Raw genomic sequence first — 17,438 nt, 5'->3', positions numbered from 1 at the left:
CTCGGGGAGCGGCAGCTTTGCTGTTCTTTCCGTATCTCCCAAACCAATCCACAAATTGAACCTTTGGAACGGTTTGGGTATTTTCTTTTTTAATGGGAGTGATAGATTGGCCTTCAGTGGCTGAATGACCTTTCTGTTCCAGTCTAGACAGCTGTGGAGGGTTTGAGAAGCATGACTGGATCAGGCCCTTAGGAAATGCTTTCACTAAAGCACTTTATGTACATTCGGAGAGCTCATGAATCACCGGGCTTTGCAGATAACTTTACCCTTAAAATATAGTGGATTATGTTCATTTTAATATTTACCTAGGTAGAATGCAGAGCGTGTGGCCATGAGGCGTAGCATGGCGCTGAGCGATAGCTTGTCTGCGTTGTTTATAGATGAATAATTAGAGTTGCTGCACCGAAGCTGTGGGATGGGGACTGAGCTGGCTGGATATTTATTTACATGACTCTGAGAATGAAGCTGAGTTTCAACCATAACTTACAGGTGTTATTCTTTCTCTCCATTCCATCCCCTTCCCTGAAAATGCAATTTCAGAGTATCCACAGCTTCTTTACGCTGTATCTGGACACTACTTGTTTTGAACATCATCTTCCTCTGACTGAGGTGTAAGGAAAATGAATTAGCACAAGGTGGTGCAGTTAATTAATATTGTGTGGGTGAGAGAGGGAGAAGACTTTTTAAATGGCTTGCAGTACATTTATAAATCTGTCCCACAGTGTTCACTGCTTGTACTTAAGTCTCAGAATGCTCTGCTACCCTTCTTGTACCACCTTGTAGAACTGACTGCTGTTTCCCATTTGATGACATCACCAGTGTAGGGTGTTTTACCTACTGTAAGTGATTTTAGTACTTAAATTGTGCGTTTACGTGTAAATATTGCTGATGTATAGCTATAAATAAAATAGCATTTTAATGAAATGTATGAGCTTTTGTCCAAGAATGCTATTTTGGTAGACAACATTTTACAGTGGTGTCATCTCTGTAAATTGTACCAATATTGTCAGTTCTTTCTCCAGAATATTTTTGCCTATTTTAAAATATGCATTATTATTATGGATATTAACATTGAAATCAGGACCAAAAGTAACATAAAGCATTTATTCTGTAGACATCTAAATTTTAAGCTAGTGCAAAATATAAAAAAAAAATATGAAAAAGTAGACCCTATGAAATGCTCCAAAATGGAATTAGCATTTCTGTACCTCGTGTGATTACGAAAGTGGATTTCCACTTCTCCACCTACTCCAATTAAATTGATTAACTAGCCTGTACACAATGATTTTAGCTATAAAGTGGAAAGCATTTCAAGGGAGGTGTGGCATGGAAAGATTAAGCCACTTGCACAAGGTGACACTCAGGGAAAAGACCAAACAGGGCCCAGAGTCTTACCAAAAATTGGGGTGCCTTGACTTGCGTTATGCTGTGCACATTTAGCTCTGCCTCTGAAGAGCAAAAATGCTGATTAGCAATTTGCTATTCTAATGTATCTGTCCAAAACACATGGAACAGGGCACTTTTTATATGCCTATGCCATAATTCAGCGTTTCTTTTCCCTCTGTAAAGGAATCTTGTTTTTTTTGTATGGATAGACTCCATTGCTGCTATGTATGATAGTCGATATTTCTTGTACACCCTTATTTCTAAGTGGTCTGTTGGCTTTGTTTCAAGGATTTTTATGAAGCTGGAGGAAAGAACAGGGAAGTTGAGCCAGCCAGCAGCCATATGTCCCATAGGTGACTGTCCTGCAGTGGGGTGTGCAATGCTGGGCCCCTCCATCTCACTCTCTTGCCACACCCATTGTTTTTTGCATCTAAAGGCTTCTTCTGCCTTCTTCCATCTTCCATAACATGCCAGGACTGGGGAGGATGAATTTTGACTGTCATGCATATGGGTATAGAAGTAAATATCTAGCTCCATTTCCAGTATATTTTCTTTTGTTAGTCTACCAAAGCACAAATCAAGATGCATAGTACTGACATGTAGGGTCTGACTTTCCTTCTGTCTTTCTTGTGGTATCTGTCGTTATTTTTGTGCATACATTTGTAAGTGTAGTAGTTATGTGGCACTTGATGTTGTTAAAGGCAGCATTTTTTTTATATAGAATGCTCAGAAGCAGTTATTTCCTTTCTGGGGGCGGTTATTTAGTCTTCTGTAATAATTTGTATAATTCCCTAAATGCCAAAGGGATATTCTTCTTGCTAACTCTGGGTAAAATAAAATGTACCGGAGGAAACCACGGGCTGTATGTTAGGGCAGGTCAGGCAAGGGGCAGGCTGATTTATGCTTCCTGATGACCTGGTGCCATGTAGCATTCAGCAGCACGCAAGCCAGCCCCCGCTTGCCACCCCGCTCGTGGCTATGCTGCAGCCCCCAGATGCCCAGCAAAGGGATGCTGCTGGTCCAGCTTGGCCCTGTGCAAAAACCAGGGGACTGGAGTAAGTCGTGCTCTCCAGTCTCCTAGGTGCTTCCTGAAATGCTAGCTGAAGCGACCAAAGAAAGAGCCAAAGTAAATGAACGAATCAGGTTTTTTTATGGCGCTCTCGTTTTGTTTGAGGGATTGCCAAGTGAGAAATTTCCATGGGTCTGCAATCTGCATGTCACTCAGGTGAAGGAGTGGGTTTCTGCTGTATTTTTCATGTGAGAAAAATGCTGACCTCTGAAGGTTCAGGAGCCTTTATTCAGAGTTTGAACTTTAACACTCCTCTAGCCTTGGATTTTTAATCTTCAAAAGAAAACAGTCATTTCATGGCGAGTTATGAAACGTGAATTATTTATTCCTCCAGTAAATATGTAATTAGGCATATTTTGAAAATCTGTAATTAATCCCTCACCCCTTAAACCCGTAAGAAATGCTAATATGCCTCTGAGGTAAGGCAGGTTTCTATAAAGGGCATTATGTAAGCTGTTCTGATCTGTTGTGTAATTATGTTTGCTGTCTGTAGCGAAAAAAATTCTAGTGAGAATTTGTTGTTGAGGAGAAGGAAGAAAGGAAAAGGCTTTGCTACTCACTGAGCGGGAGGCAGTTACTAAATGGTAAGCTTTTCATTTGTCTGTATTCAGTTTCTGAATGCATGCATTGCACAAGTAAAGCTGCCTCTCTTCTTCCTTCTTGATGCAGCAAGCTACCAAGTCTCCTTGGTCTGCTCCCAACTCCAGAGCCCATCAAAGTCAACAGAAGGACACTCAATTGGATTTAGGTCAAGGAAAAGTATCCAACTTCTGTATTGACTTCCAGTCTGCTTTAAAAGCACCTTGGAGGATTTGGAAATGCATCCTGGTGAGATGTGTACAATGATCCTTCCTTCAGATTGTCACGGCTCTGCAGCGTAGGCACTGCTTTGGATAAAATGGGCAAACCTTTCCATGACACCTTGGGCACACAATGACAAGTTGTCAGACTTTCTACAGAGATCAAAAGGAGTGGCAGCAGCAGGGATCAAAATGAAAGGCAGGTGATGGACACTAGCTGCTCTGCACTGCCCAAGGCTCACCTCCATAACCATCAGCCTTGCCTCCATAACTCCATAGTTAAGAGCCTATTTTGGCATGGCTTGTACACCTTTAGCTCTGCACAGCTGTTCCTTTCCCTGTTCCTGATAAAACAGGGAAATATTCAGTTCTGAGAAGTACCTTTTGAACCACTTCACATCCACTTTTTCATCCTATTTCCTGATAACACAGTATAAATAAGTATGAGCAATGTATATGTATATATATACACACATATACACACAAAAACAGTAAAAGAAAACTTTCCAGCTTGGCTTTGGAGCAAACAAATCAGTTGAGAAGTAAAGTATATTTGATCTGACTAATTTCACCATTGTGACAAGCCCAAGGGTAGATTGCTAAGATCTACTGTGGTTTTTAGTTTGGAACTGCTGGATATATTTTAAGAGCCTTTCACTAACAGCAACTGCCAGAGCCGTGTCACTTCACTGTGAGAGTCTCTTGTCTTTTTGACTTCATTAAGAGGACAAGTGCACCTCACTACTTGAGCCGATAAAAGGAAGTGGAGGTTTAAAGGTCACTGAATGCCATTTTGGAGAAAAATGGGCATGTTGGCACTTAGGAAAGGAGTTAATAGACCCTTTCCCATGACACTGTTCCTCCACGGTAAAGCATTATCATGGTACATAATGAGCCAGCAACACTGGACACATTGGAAAATCTGACGTAAGTTGACTCAAAAAGCAAGCAGACAAGATCATTCAGGCATGTTCATAGGTGATTACTAAATACAGTCATCAGACTGTAACATCAGAGCCACTAAACTTGTGTTTTCCAAAGCTGAAGGGAAAGATTTTTCTGTGTGCGCACTGTGTCCTTTACTCGAGTTTTGTCAGACAGAGAAAAAGGTCGTTTTGAACAGGTCTGACCTGACCACATCAGAATCTTCTACTGATTGACCTTATTTCCTCAGTTCCTATCAGTGGCATTGGAAACATATCTCTTCTCTCCATTCATCTATACCCTGGCTATTTTTTGCCTTTGCCCCAAGGCAAGGATCTTGGGTTAAAACCATGGTCTGAAAATTATCAGGACTTGTGAAGAGGAGAGACATTTCCTTTGTGCCACCTTAAATATCTGTGTTGGCTTTTCTACCACCCATTAGCCCAAAGGAGATGGACAGGATGTCCACTTTTCTGATGTGCATAGGTGGTTGAGGAGAAACCCATTTCAGGCTCTATCCCTGATAGGGATGGGCAATTGTGAAGAGCTTCATGTGCTTTGCTGAAATAATAGTATTGTTTTTTTTAAATAATACTGTTAATTTTTTAAAATAATGTTGATAATTTCTGGGGGCCTATATGATGAGTATTCAGCACTAGCATTGGACATAACTACGTCCCCTTATTTTTATTTTAATTACACATAAGTCAAAAATAGTCTTGCTTGTATTTTAAAGGACAGCAAAAAGGGAACATAAAGTCCTTTAATGTGTGATTTTCAGTGAAGTTTCATTTCAGTCTTCAGTTCATTTTTTAAATTACATTTACAATAGATATGCTGGTGCTGAACATTATAGCCAAAAATATGCTGGTTTCAGCGATGGGGAGATAAACCTCTTCTGGAACTGCTTTCAGTACCAAGAATCATCTGTGTCTACAAAACAATCCTTAAATATGTCAAGTACTGCAGCAAAGAGGAAAGGAGTAATCAGTTCTCCATGCCTCATGCAGATAGGACAAGAGGTAATGGACTTCAACTGTGGTGAGAAAGATTCAGGGTAATGTCTTGCTGTGATAAGGCCAGTGATGCACTGCATGACACTGCCTGGAGAGATGGCAGCATCCCCAGCAGTGAAGGTCTTGCAACCCAAAGATGACATCTGTCAAGAGTGACAAAGGCAGAGTGACCCTGCCCATTGGCCAAGGAAGAGAATTTTCAGGTGATGATACTAGGAAGACGTGACATGGAGAAACTGGAAATTCATGTATGTTGCTGGTGGCCATCTCCAGGAATGGGCTGCCCAAGGAGGTGCTGGACTTACCATTCCTGGTGGTGTTCATAAACTTTTAGATGTTGTGCTAAGGGACATGGTTTAGTGGGGAAAGACTGGTGGTAGACTGGCTGGACTGGATGATCTCAGAGGTCTTCTCCAGCCTTGGTGATTTTGTGATTCTCTGATTCTATGGCTGTGTCTGGGAAGCAGCATCAGCATGGCTGAAGCCCACTGTGCAGCTGGGCTCCCTCTGAAAATGGACAAATGAGTCAGGAAGGAAATATAAATATCACAAGCATGAACTAGAAATGGAGCAAACAAACCAAAAGATAATTAGGCCCAAATCTTCCAACCAAACCTCTTTTTTTTTTGTCAAGTCTTGGATTGTAAAATCATGGAATCATAGAATCGCCTTGAGACCATAAAGATCATCGAGTACAACCATGACATAGCCATACTACCCTAACTCTAACAGCCCTCAGCTAAATCATGTCCCTGAGCACCACATCCAAACAGATTTTAAACACATCAGGGAGGGTGACTCAACGACTTTCCTGGGGAGCCTATTCCAGTGCTCAACAACCCTTTCTGTAGAGAAATGTTTCCTGATGTCAACTCAAATTTACCCTGGTGCAACTTGAGGCCATTTCCCTTCGTTCTGTCACCTGTCACCAGTGAGAAGAGACCAACCCCGCTCTCGCTGTACCTTTCATATATTGGAAGAGAGCAATAAGGTCTCCCCTCAGCCTCCTTTTCCACAGACTGAACAGCCCCAGTTCCTTCAGTCTCTCCTTGTAAGGCATATTCTCTAAGCCCTTCACAAGCCTTGTTGCCCTTCTGTGGACCTGCTCCAGCACCTCGATGTCCTTTCTGTACTGAGGTGCCCAAAACTGAACACAGTACTCGAGGTGAGGCCTCACCAGTGCCAAGTGCAGGGGCAGGATGACTTTCCTAGTTCTGCTCACCACTCCATTCCTGATACAAACCAGGATGCCCATTGGCTTTCTTGGCCACCTGGGCACAATGCTGGTTCATATTCAGCCGACTGTCCATCAGTACATCAACTGTATTTCCATACTGCTTTCTGCTTGGCCATAGATATCCCTGAGTGAAAAACGTGAGAATTTGAAGTGTTTTGTTTGCACTGTTCATCTGAACAATAAGGCAGCCAAAACCTAAAGGAGAGAAAATGGGGGATGAGTGGGGGAAGAAATGCTGTGGTGGGATGAAGGGCACTGCAGTATGAGAAGCCTTTAGAGGGCAGTAAGTGTCCTTGGAGAGGAAAAAGGACAAAAAGAATTTGGTGGATGAGGGATGGGGCAGAGTGTGCCTGGAAGAGCTGCAGGGAAAAGTCACCAGATTCTGACCAGGGAAGTGGACAAACTTCCGGACTGTGTTGAACTTCTCAGGCTGGTTTCTACCTGGCTGGTTTCTAATAATCCCCATGTGGCCTGGGATTGTTTGCCAATAAGTGTAGGTGAATAGGAGGTGTACAATAAATAGTTTTGCTTGGCCCCTGCCCAGTTGCTGATGGGAATTTGTTGTTATCTGCATTTTAAACTCGGGATGGCGTGATCCATGGTTTGGTATAAAAGTAAGGAATCAATATAACAAACAAAACCTGAAAACCTTGAAACGGTACCATGCACTTTCATGCACCATTAAATGGCCCCTCCCCTGGGAAAGGGACAGACTCTCAGTCCCAGTATTTCTCTGTTGTGCGTCTCTGCTGTGTGTGCGTTGTGTAAGCGCAGTGCCCAGGGAGCTTGGACACAGACCAAGAACCTGCTTTGCAGGTGCTGCACAACAATAGGGCAACATGGTATGGGTTCTCATCGACTGGGTCGGCTGGAAGGCTGGAAGCAGGAGGTAGGGAAGCGGCACATCACAGCTGTGCTTCCTTCCCTTCCCTGAGGGACCCTTGGTGTCCTCTGCTTCATGCAGACGGACGTATGATCTGTCAGGGATTTTGCATAGTACTAGATAATGGGTGAAGATATTCCCTCCCCTATCCAAAGGTACTTTGATGCCATCATTCATTAAACATTTATTCTACTATAACTATAATGCATTCCAGTTCTGTTTTTAGCTTCTTGTGGTAAGATTGCCCTTACTATAATAACCCAACAACACAGAATAACGTGGCGCTGCACATAAAGGTTTGCATTGCCGGCAGGTCATTGTTAGTTGGTTTGAGCTAAAAGCCATGAGAGAAGTGTGACGTGAGAGGGCATACAAACCTAAACCCCTGGGATCTAACACACTGTAGCTTCTTTGCTAGCTTATCCTTGGGTCTCCACTTCCCAAGTCTGTTTCATATAATTACTGCATTACATTTTTAATTGTGTTTGTTTTCCTCCTTGCAGTGCCCATTTCTTACATTTCTTCTTCAATGTATATCGTACCCCAGCAACAGCCACATTTATAATTACAGAAGATAAAGTTATAATATTCCTGAGGCAAAACTGCATTTTAACAACTGTGCTAATGTGGAAAACAACTTGTGCAGAATAAATATGCCCTACAATTAGTGGTACGCCGACATTTTTCATGGTTACCTTACATATAAATAAACTCAAGCCACTGACATTTTTCCTGAGGGCTTTTATCTCTGCAGCCCCACAACTGCAGACAGATTTGTTGTAAGTAACACTATCACCATAATAAGTTTGAAAACCCATTATTTTATTTATTTATTTATTTATTTCAAATTCATCTGCTTTCACATCTGCATAGCTCCGGGCTGCGCCCGCGGTCCTGATATTGTCGGGATGATTAACAGCGGGCGAGTTGCGGCCGCAGCGCGGGCTGCCCAGAGCCTGTCATTTAGCTGAGGCTAACAGGAGGTGACTGGGCAAAGCCAGTGCACCTGAGGGTGGGCCGGGTCTCAGGTCACTGGGAATGGCTCCTATAGAAAGTGGCGGCTGTCGGCGCACGTCTGCACGTGTCTATGGGTGCAGAGGAGCTTGGTTGAACCTATGTGCCCCTTCTCAGAGATGCCACCTAAAAGAGAAGGTGGGTTTCGCGTTCAGATTGAAATTGCACTAGGATTTTATTTCTTATTTATTTCAAGGGGGAAACTGAGATGGGCGATCAGCAACGGTGCAGTGAGGAAGGTGATCCCAACCCGAAGTAAGTGGGCTCACCCAGCGCCATAGAAAAAAGCATACAGGTGGGGTTTGTTTATTGTAGCATTCAGCTGTAGCAGGAGGATTTAAAACTGACCAGCTTGCTACAAACATAATATATTAGTCTTGTATTTATTTATTGCTTGGCCCTTTAGTTTTATTTATTGACTGTCATTCCCTGCTTTACTGCAGGCAATGCTGTCACTGTATTTCCTTAAAACTTTCACAATAAATTTGTAAACATAAAATATTCCAGCTGTCACGTATTTTTCTCCTGTGTTTTCCAGACACTTTGGCTTTTGTAGAAGTAATGTTGGTTGTTTACTTGAATCTGACTCTGACAAAAAAAAAAAACAACAGCAACAACAAAAACCTAGGTACTTTCCAGTTTCAGATGTTTTGTGTGATTGTAACACAGAAAGAAACCAGTTTGGACTTGGAGAGCGAGCTACTGCAAACAATCTGTTGCTAATATAGTCTAATTGCTAGTGATATTTTGAGAAAACAATTAAATTGGAAGTGGGGTTACTTTGGTGTTTATTGTCTGTGACAGCTTCTTTTGGAAACAGACTCTGAGAGCTGCCGAGCTGAGGCTGTGATGATGTGCAAATAATAGTTATCATAAACACAGCGCCAGCCAGCATGGGTAAGTTGGAGACCCGAACAAAGTCACCTGTTAGAGATGTCAAGGCAGGCAATGAGATTTTACCTCTGCAGAGGTGGGCATCGCCCTGTGTTTGTGCCCTGGGACATCACTGCTGTCCTTTCCCTGTGTTAGGACCATGAGGATGCTTGGCTGCCTGTTGGCTGTGATCTGAAATCTGTTGAGATGCGTGAATTTCACCAGAGGAAGGAGAGGTACCACATATGAGAAGGAGTGCATTTGAACCACATGAGTTCCTCATGGAGTGTGACAGCTCAAGGGAAAAGTCTGGGCAAAATTCCCATGGATTCCCCCACATCCAGGTTTTCACTGCTGGTTGTCACTGTGATTAGTTCAAGGTGTAAACAGACATGCCCTCTGCAAGCAGCTGTGCTGAAAGAAGAGGTTGCCACCTAACCCCAGACCTCCCACTTGCTCTTTTACAGCCTCTGATGCAAAACGCAGCTTGTGCCCAGTGGGCTTAGCTAATGGAAGCTGAGCAGGGAGGTAAAGGTTGGCCCCCAAAATGCTGTGGAGCTTTTGGATAAACCGGTCATATACACCTGAACTAGCCCTGCAGGCTGCTATAAGGGAATGGGTGCAGACCTGATTCTAGCTACTGATACCTCTGGAAAAGGACAGCACCAGCTCCAGCCCAAACCTTCCAGTCCTTCAGCAAGCACTGAGCAACAGTGTTTGTCCTCTGTGTGAAGGAGCCTGAGTGTGTTAGAGAAGACTTTTGAAGGCTACAGACATCCCTTCTGCATTTGGGTTGTTAAGCTGGAGAGCTCACATTCACCAGCTTTTCTCTTATCCCAGAGACATCTAGGTAACTTCCTTTTATATCTCCTACACCAGCTCTGGTCCTCACCATGTCTTCTGGCTCCAGGAGCTGGAGATTTAGAAAAACATCAACTATTTTTAAGTAGGAACAAATCAGGTGAAGTTTTGTCAGAGAGAAGCTATTTCTTATGAGCTGTCTCTTTTTTGCCCTCTTTGCAGAACTGCTTGCATCAAGACCTTAAACCCCTCTGTAAAAGCTGTTTGTGTGCGAGCAGATGGTATTTCATTGTCTTTTGCTACTGATCTTGAATTATCAGCCTTCATAATGAAAATACCAATTCAGCCTTGACTGCTGTGCTGCAACTCTACCAGGACCACTATAATGCACACACCATATATGCTGAATATTTATTGTGGTACTGTGCATCTTATTTATTGTATATGCAATGTATTTTGTAGGTGAAAAATGATACCTTATCTAAGTCAATGAGTATAACCAGGAGAAATACGCCAGAGTAATCATGTGATTCATAATTGACATCTGCTCTCCAAAGGCTTGGACAGAATCTGAATTTCCAGCATAAGTTTGAAATGATCTTCTGTTTCCTGGCCTGGGCAGAAGTGTGCCACCACTTGCACTGGCAGCTCCATCAGTCTTTGGTATTTCCATAATTCCCTGTGTGCATAGGAGAGCTGTGACAGCACATGCTGAAAATATTTCAAGAAGTTGCAAGAAGCGCTGCTGTGATTCAGTGTCCAGAAACAACAGGGGGAAATATTTTTTTTCTATGTGAATGCTAATGAAGACCAGCCCAGTGCATCCTTAGGGTTTTCAGTGGATTTTTTATATGTGCTTGAGTGCGCTTGCGTATTTATGTTACATCTGTAAGTGTGTTCATGAATATACTTGTGCCATTTTGGGGTAGCATTTCTATTTCCCTTTTCTGCTTTGATTTCGTATGTCTGTTGCTACCACCATACAGCCTGGACAACTGCAGGCTGGTGGGACCTCTGCAGCGTCACTCCCTCCAGAGTTTATTCTTCATTTCGTTTCTCTCTCTCTTTTCTTCTCTCTTTTCTTCTCTCACGTTATAAAAGTGCCTCTTTCTGTAACAGTCATGGGTTCCTTGTACCTATTTGGAGCAACATATGCTCAAATTGCTGAGAAAAGAATTTTTGGGAGGATTTCTCATTGTGTATCACTTCTGCTCCTGCTAGTCATGAGAAGCTCCTGGCACAGTATATGCCTGGCTGCATCCAGGTCCTTTTAGACTGTTGTCTCATGAGCTGAATTGCTCACTGGATTTCTTGCAGTTTTGATATATTAATGGGACACACACAGTTATCTATGAGCAGCTCCCCAGGAGAGAGGAGGGCTGCAAATAAGTTACAGAAATTACACAGTAGGTAACATCATAGCTGATTTACAGAAATGGGAGTTTAAAGAGAGGGAAATGAGGCAAAGGTGGAATTTGAAGAACTGGAGTTAAGTTCAGTGAGCACCGTAACTTGCGAAGTATTCCTTTGGCAACCTTACTGCTCTTGCTTTCATGGCTTCATCGGTGTCTGCTCCTGTAGCCAAGTTCCTGGTGCAGCCTCTCCTTCAGCAATGGCACTGATTTGGATGTGTCTTCCTCAGGTCAGCACCTGTTTTACTGAGATTTTAAGGACATAATACTCAAGTTGGCTGAAACAGAGCAGCAGTTCAATGCTGTTGAAGAGTGACAGGGCTGATAAATGGGCAAAGAGACAAACAAACAAGACTCAGTTCCCTGCTCTTCAAGCAGCCACGTCTTTTTTCTGGATGCGTGGTTTTGTTGGCAGAAATCACTGGGGTGGAGCCTTTAATCTCACTCGTGGAGGGCTGTTATGGAGGGCTGTTTTTGGGATAGGGAAGCATGCGTGGGGGATCTTATTTTCCTCAGGACTCCTTGTGGCACACAGTGTGGCATCATTCCAGATGGTCATGCTCAGTCTGCAATGTGGGAGGTGGGTGAGGCTGAAGCAAAAGGGATGCTGAAGGTTTTGTTAATGCACATGGCAACAGGGACCCATGGTGTGTTCCAAGAGTTCTCTGGATCATGTTATCAACAGCATCTTGAGGACAGCCCCCATCTCTGTTGGCACCTCTTTCCCAGAGGAGAATGGCCAGGTTTGTCTCTATGGCTGGGCTGCTTTTTTTATTCTGGACAGAGATAAGGCTCTGTTTGTAGCATACTTAAAGGAGAGCAGAGGCTTCACCACTCTAATATGCATCACACTATAAAGTTTATGCAAATATCGGGGTGGGGACACTAATCCTGCTCTCATCGAAGCCCTTTGGAAGGCTCCCAGTGACTTTACAGAGACTCTGAATTACAAAGCTACCGCTTTATTTTTTTCACTCTCACACAATGTGAAAGATAAGTATTTTCCTTCCAAATGTCCCTTCTTCCCTCTGCAGATCTTCGCTATATGCCAGCTCAATGCAAGGACTGTGTCAGTTATCAGCGCTTTGTGCCAAGTAACCAATCCTGGTTTACAGTCAGCGCTCACAGTCCACAAAGCCAGAGCAAAATCCATCTCAAATGCCACATCTTTTCTGCAGTTTGCCACATCAAGACATTCCACTCGGAGTCAGGTGTGCAGGGTATCATCACGCCTTCCATGTGCTCACATGGAGGCTGCCCTTTTCTCAGAGCACAGGGAAAGCATCCAGGCAGAGGGGAGGAGCAGGGGCTTGAAGAAGGGTCTTCAGGAAAGCACCTGAAAGAAGAGCTGAATTGTAATGAAAGTAGCTTATAGTGCGTGGTAGTGATAATGTTCTGCTCTGCCCAAGTGGACATGCTGATATGTCCAGCCTGGGAGCAGAGCCAGCCTTGAGTTACATATTGTGGGGCTCACAGTGCCTTGAGCATTGCTCTGGTACTTGGGCTCCTTTACACAGCCCAGTGTGTTCAGACAGATGGATATACATGCAGCACAGGCAGATGGATTTACGTACATATATATGTGTGTGGGTGTATAAATATGGATATGCACAGATGCATGCATTTTATAATCTAAATATATATTTATAGATGCATAGCATACATAGTCATATACATAATACAAGTCTATATGAATATACATTATAAATGTGTGTATGCATATGCATATTAACACCTCTGCATGCATATATGTATATACAGATATGCTTATATATACACTATATATGTACATATGTATACATATATACATACATATGCATGCCTGTACCTGTGTATGCATGCACGTGTTTGTATTTGCGTAGACTTACATAATTTTTATAGTCTAAACAAGACATAAAAAGAAAGAGAAATCTATAATGTAGATGCATAACAAAATAAAATAAATATGTGCACGTAAGTGCATTTCAGGGCTTTGGATAGACAGAGTTGTACCTATGATACAGTTCTAAAGATTTTGCACTTTTGCAGCTAACATCTGATGAACCCAGTCAGATAATTTTTTGCAGCAGAAAATTGTTCCAAAGCAAATCAGAGCAATCATGTTATCCTTGATTTGGGCATGTGTAAAGAGACTGCCTCGGTGAAGCTGTGACTGCCTTTTCCATCAGTGTTTCTGCAGTGGTGCCATCTTCATGTGCTTAGCAACATCCTTGACATGATATAGAGCCATGGAACCACCAGTTGTTGAACTAACCATTGAATCACCTATTGTTGAACACTAACCATTGAATCACCATGGTTAGTGATTCCAACCTTGCAACCCGGTATCGCCAGCACACACCTGACTGCTGCAGTAGGTTGAGGCTCTTAGCTCTGTAGGGGTCCTCTTCATTTGCCAAGTCCTTGCTGTGGGGAAGGAGGAAGGTCAGCCCTGGGAGAACCGTGTGGGGTAGCAGAGCCAAGTGGAGCAAGGGTCAGGTGCCTCACCAAAGGAGAAAACAAAGTGGAGGTGTGGCAAATGCCACTCTGAGTACAAGCAGAAAGAAGGAAGACATGCAGCCTGCATGGGCAAGGATGGACCAGGTGAATTCTGGCATCCTGGGTTTGGAAAATATCCTTTGTCCCTCTTAACAATCCTTGCTGATGCCAAGAACCTGCTGTCTGTGTTGACACAGAGCTCCCTGGGCACTTTTTCTACTTATTATTATTACCGTTATAGGTATGCCTTATGTTTCTCTGTAGACTAAGAGGAAAACAAAACTATTGGCAGCTCATGCTGAGTTGTTGCTTTTTTTTTTGTTTGTTTTTGTTTGAGTTGATTTCTGTGTAGGTGTTGTTAATACAAAGCTAAAGAGAGATTTGTAGGTTAAGATGTCAAGCAGCATTAAAATGCTTCAGTTTTATTCTCTCAGTCCCAAGCTCCTCTGTCCAGCTCTGTGTGGAATTTAGATCCTCCAACTCAAACCCCATCTCCTCAGGGAGCTGTGGGGTGCTGTGCTGCACTCACTCTTCCACTCACCTCATTTGCTTTGAAAATGTGCACTCTATTTTAGAACGTGGTCTAGGGATGGAGCAGCTTTGCAGGAGACGGGTAGCAAGATGATGCTTATCTTGCAGATGAGGTTCAGTCAGGTTGTCCTGAAAGGACAGAGCGTCTCAACAGCCAGTGAGACCAGGGGCTTCCTAGAGCCCCATTCTATCTCCCAGGGTGACATTGCCAGAATGTAGGCAAATGCCCAACCTTGCATTCTGCTTTACTTTGTGTTTTTCTTTCATCATAGGCTGCTGGCATCTCTGGTGCTATTCCCTTTTCCCATCCTGAGTGTGCACGGAGCCATTCCCAGCCAGTTGGAGCTCTTCCACAAGATGGTGCCGAGCCCCGTCGCTCACAAGTGGTGCGTAATTGAAATACGGCACACATCCTCCTGGGGAAGGAAGAGGTAAGCCAAGAAAACAGGCCGTGATAGTCAGAGATATTTAATATACAAAAAAAAGAAGTTGCTTCATAAGTATCTTATAAAAACTCCAATTTACTTCCCAATATTTTAGCAGATTATCTCAGTGAAAACAGCAGATGTATTTTGGAGCGACGAGACAAATGTTTAGTGAAATTGAAGTTGTTCATGTGCAGTCACACAGGGAATATTTGCATGATATTTTACTAATTGCTCCAAAATCTGACTTGTAGCAAATAAACAGAGGAAAAAAAAATAAGCCAGCGGAAAAATTAGCCCCAGGCTTCTCTGCCTCTCTTCTAAGTCCTCACAGCCTTTCTTCAACTGCTCAACTTTTTTTCCTCTGGAAGCACAATGTTATTTCCCAGGGTCCAATCACTCTTCTCAGCCCTCCAGGTTTTCCCCCGCTATCTAAATCTCTTCCCAAATAGGCCTAATTTTCATCTTCCCTTTGAGCCCAAATTTCTAGTCCGATTTCTAAGTGAAAGGCATTCACTGCTGAGCTGGCGTGAGGTAGAATTTTCTTAGGTGCAGGGAAAACACTTCGCTTTTACAGTTAACGCATTCGTGTAGAATTAGCAATGCAGACAAAACTGATGCCAAAGCAGTGGAGCACTCATTGCAGCCAGGAGCTCAGACTGGAGTTCCTTCAACCTTCTGTGAAGAGTTTCAAGTTACAGCAGGAAAAATCAAGTTGTCATTGCTGATTGTTATGACATTATTTTATGTCAGATCTGTTTATTTGCCCTCCTGGAAAAAGAGAATGTATTTCAAGACGTCAAAATATTTTGTTTGCCTTCATTCAGTTGCAAGAGAAGCCTTAGGTGAGGTAGGAAAATGTGCACTTATCACATTTTGATGTGATGTATACAACTATGTATTTGTATAGTCTCTATACTTCCAAACTGAAGGAGTGCTGAGGATGCCAGACAACAAGTTCTGGAAAATTAGCGAAGGTCAGGATTAAAATTGACACGTCCTATATAGAATCTTTATGGACTGCAGGTCCATGTGAGCAGCTCACTGGGGGTGTCAAGCGCCCACTTTCACAGAAGCACTGTTTTTTGCCCAAGGCATGGAGTATCTAGCAATGGTGGGTGCTTGTTGGCTTCTTCCTATCAGTCACTGTAGGTGGATATGAATATTTTTTATTTTTATGACCTCTAGAGCTACAGCTCAAGAGTTGTTGTCCATAGGGGAGCAGGGGCTCTAAGTCGCCATTCCTCACAATTCCTCACAACATTCTGTTTTGGCTGAGGCCCATCAGGTCCTGATGAACTAGCTGTGCTGCACACCTCCTGGCTCATTCCACGTGGGTATGCAGAAACCTTCTTCTCCTGCTGGTCATGAGGTGGAGGTGAATGGGGAGTGTTGAGCTTTAGACATGGTTTAGTGCCAAGGAGTCCATAAATCATCAGATCAGCTGTATATCCTAATGGTTCTTCAAGTACAGTAATTCCACAGGATCAGTTCTTTTCTAACCCGATCTTTTATGTTTTAACTTGCAGTAACACAAAAGGTGACTACTGCATGTTCTGAACAAAAAGGTAAAACCAAAGGGGAAAACAGCTGTTGTTGTTATGGGTTCTCTTTTTCTTTAAAGAGGAGTTTTCTATTTCTGATGGTTACATGTTGAACTCACTTTATTTGGCCCCTCCCATTTTTAGGTCACCACAGGAATATGTAAAAAGGAAATGTTTTATTTTAACAGAGTTGAACAAAGTACACAAAACACACCCTTCCCATTGCCTAACATTCCTCAAGTTAAATTGCAGAGCCCAGCATAACTTTTCCTCTTGGTCTTTTATTTCATTGAAAAGGGCCCAAAATGTAATATTCATGCAGGAAGCATAAATTGTATTGCTGGAAGCAATAGCAACCTCGAAGCAAAATCCCTCAGGATCACCGTGCTCAGGAGCATGCAGGCAGCTCCTGGACCAACAAGTTTCCTCAGTGCCATGCTTGTGTCTTTGCCTAAGCTATAGGATTTCTTTGCTGCATGGTTTTCTTGACATTTTGGCCCTTGTGGACAGCTCTTGGTCTCAGGAGTAGCTGCTAGACTCTTGCCCAACCATCCCACTCTGGGCCGTTCCTTTCAGTATGCGTGAGTAACTCCCACAAATGTAAATAAAAGTTATGTGCACGCATCAAGGGGAAATGGATCCATTTGTCATGGCTCCAGACAAGCAGCATCTCCCCAAGGAGCTACTTACGAGGCTATTGAGAAGCCAGCAGTAACGCGTGATAGGCTGCACCTTCTTCCATGTGTGTTGCAGAAATTATTGGCATGTTGCTGATGTTTACGGCGAACAAATAGTTTATTTCTGGGCTAAGAAAGATTCCAGTGTAAATACTCAACTGGCAGCTAGCTGGAAGTTTGCCACTTGTAGCTAAAAGGCCCATGACCAATGGTGTCAGATTAACATTTCCAAGTTGGACAATGTACAAATGGTGTTCTTGGACTGGAATAGAAATAGATGAAAGTGGTCTGCTGCAGTGCAAATAACAAACTGGCAACCAGCTGGTCATTGGAAAGAGAACATACTATGGGAATATGCTTTCTGCAGA

The 17,438-nt window shown here is 43.0% G+C and overlaps 1 long non-coding RNA gene across 1 annotated transcript in view; it reads left to right on the top strand.

Moving 5' to 3' along the window:
• The window catches only part of LOC128076332 (uncharacterized), an 81,579-nt gene that overhangs the window by 41,475 nt on the left and 22,666 nt on the right, over nucleotides 1–17,438 (top strand). Inside the window, exon 5 of the long non-coding RNA XR_008204352.1 lies at nucleotides 14,697–14,855. This is a non-coding gene — a long non-coding RNA (uncharacterized LOC128076332). The remainder of the gene's footprint in view (nucleotides 1–14,696; nucleotides 14,856–17,438) is intronic.

Source organism: Tympanuchus pallidicinctus, unplaced genomic scaffold, assembly GCF_026119805.1.
Source record: "Tympanuchus pallidicinctus isolate F22 unplaced genomic scaffold, pur_lepc_1.0 scaffold1, whole genome shotgun sequence".
Classification (NCBI taxonomy): domain Eukaryota; kingdom Metazoa; phylum Chordata; class Aves; order Galliformes; family Phasianidae; genus Tympanuchus; species Tympanuchus pallidicinctus.
This window is presented reverse-complemented; position numbering and strand designations above follow the sequence as displayed.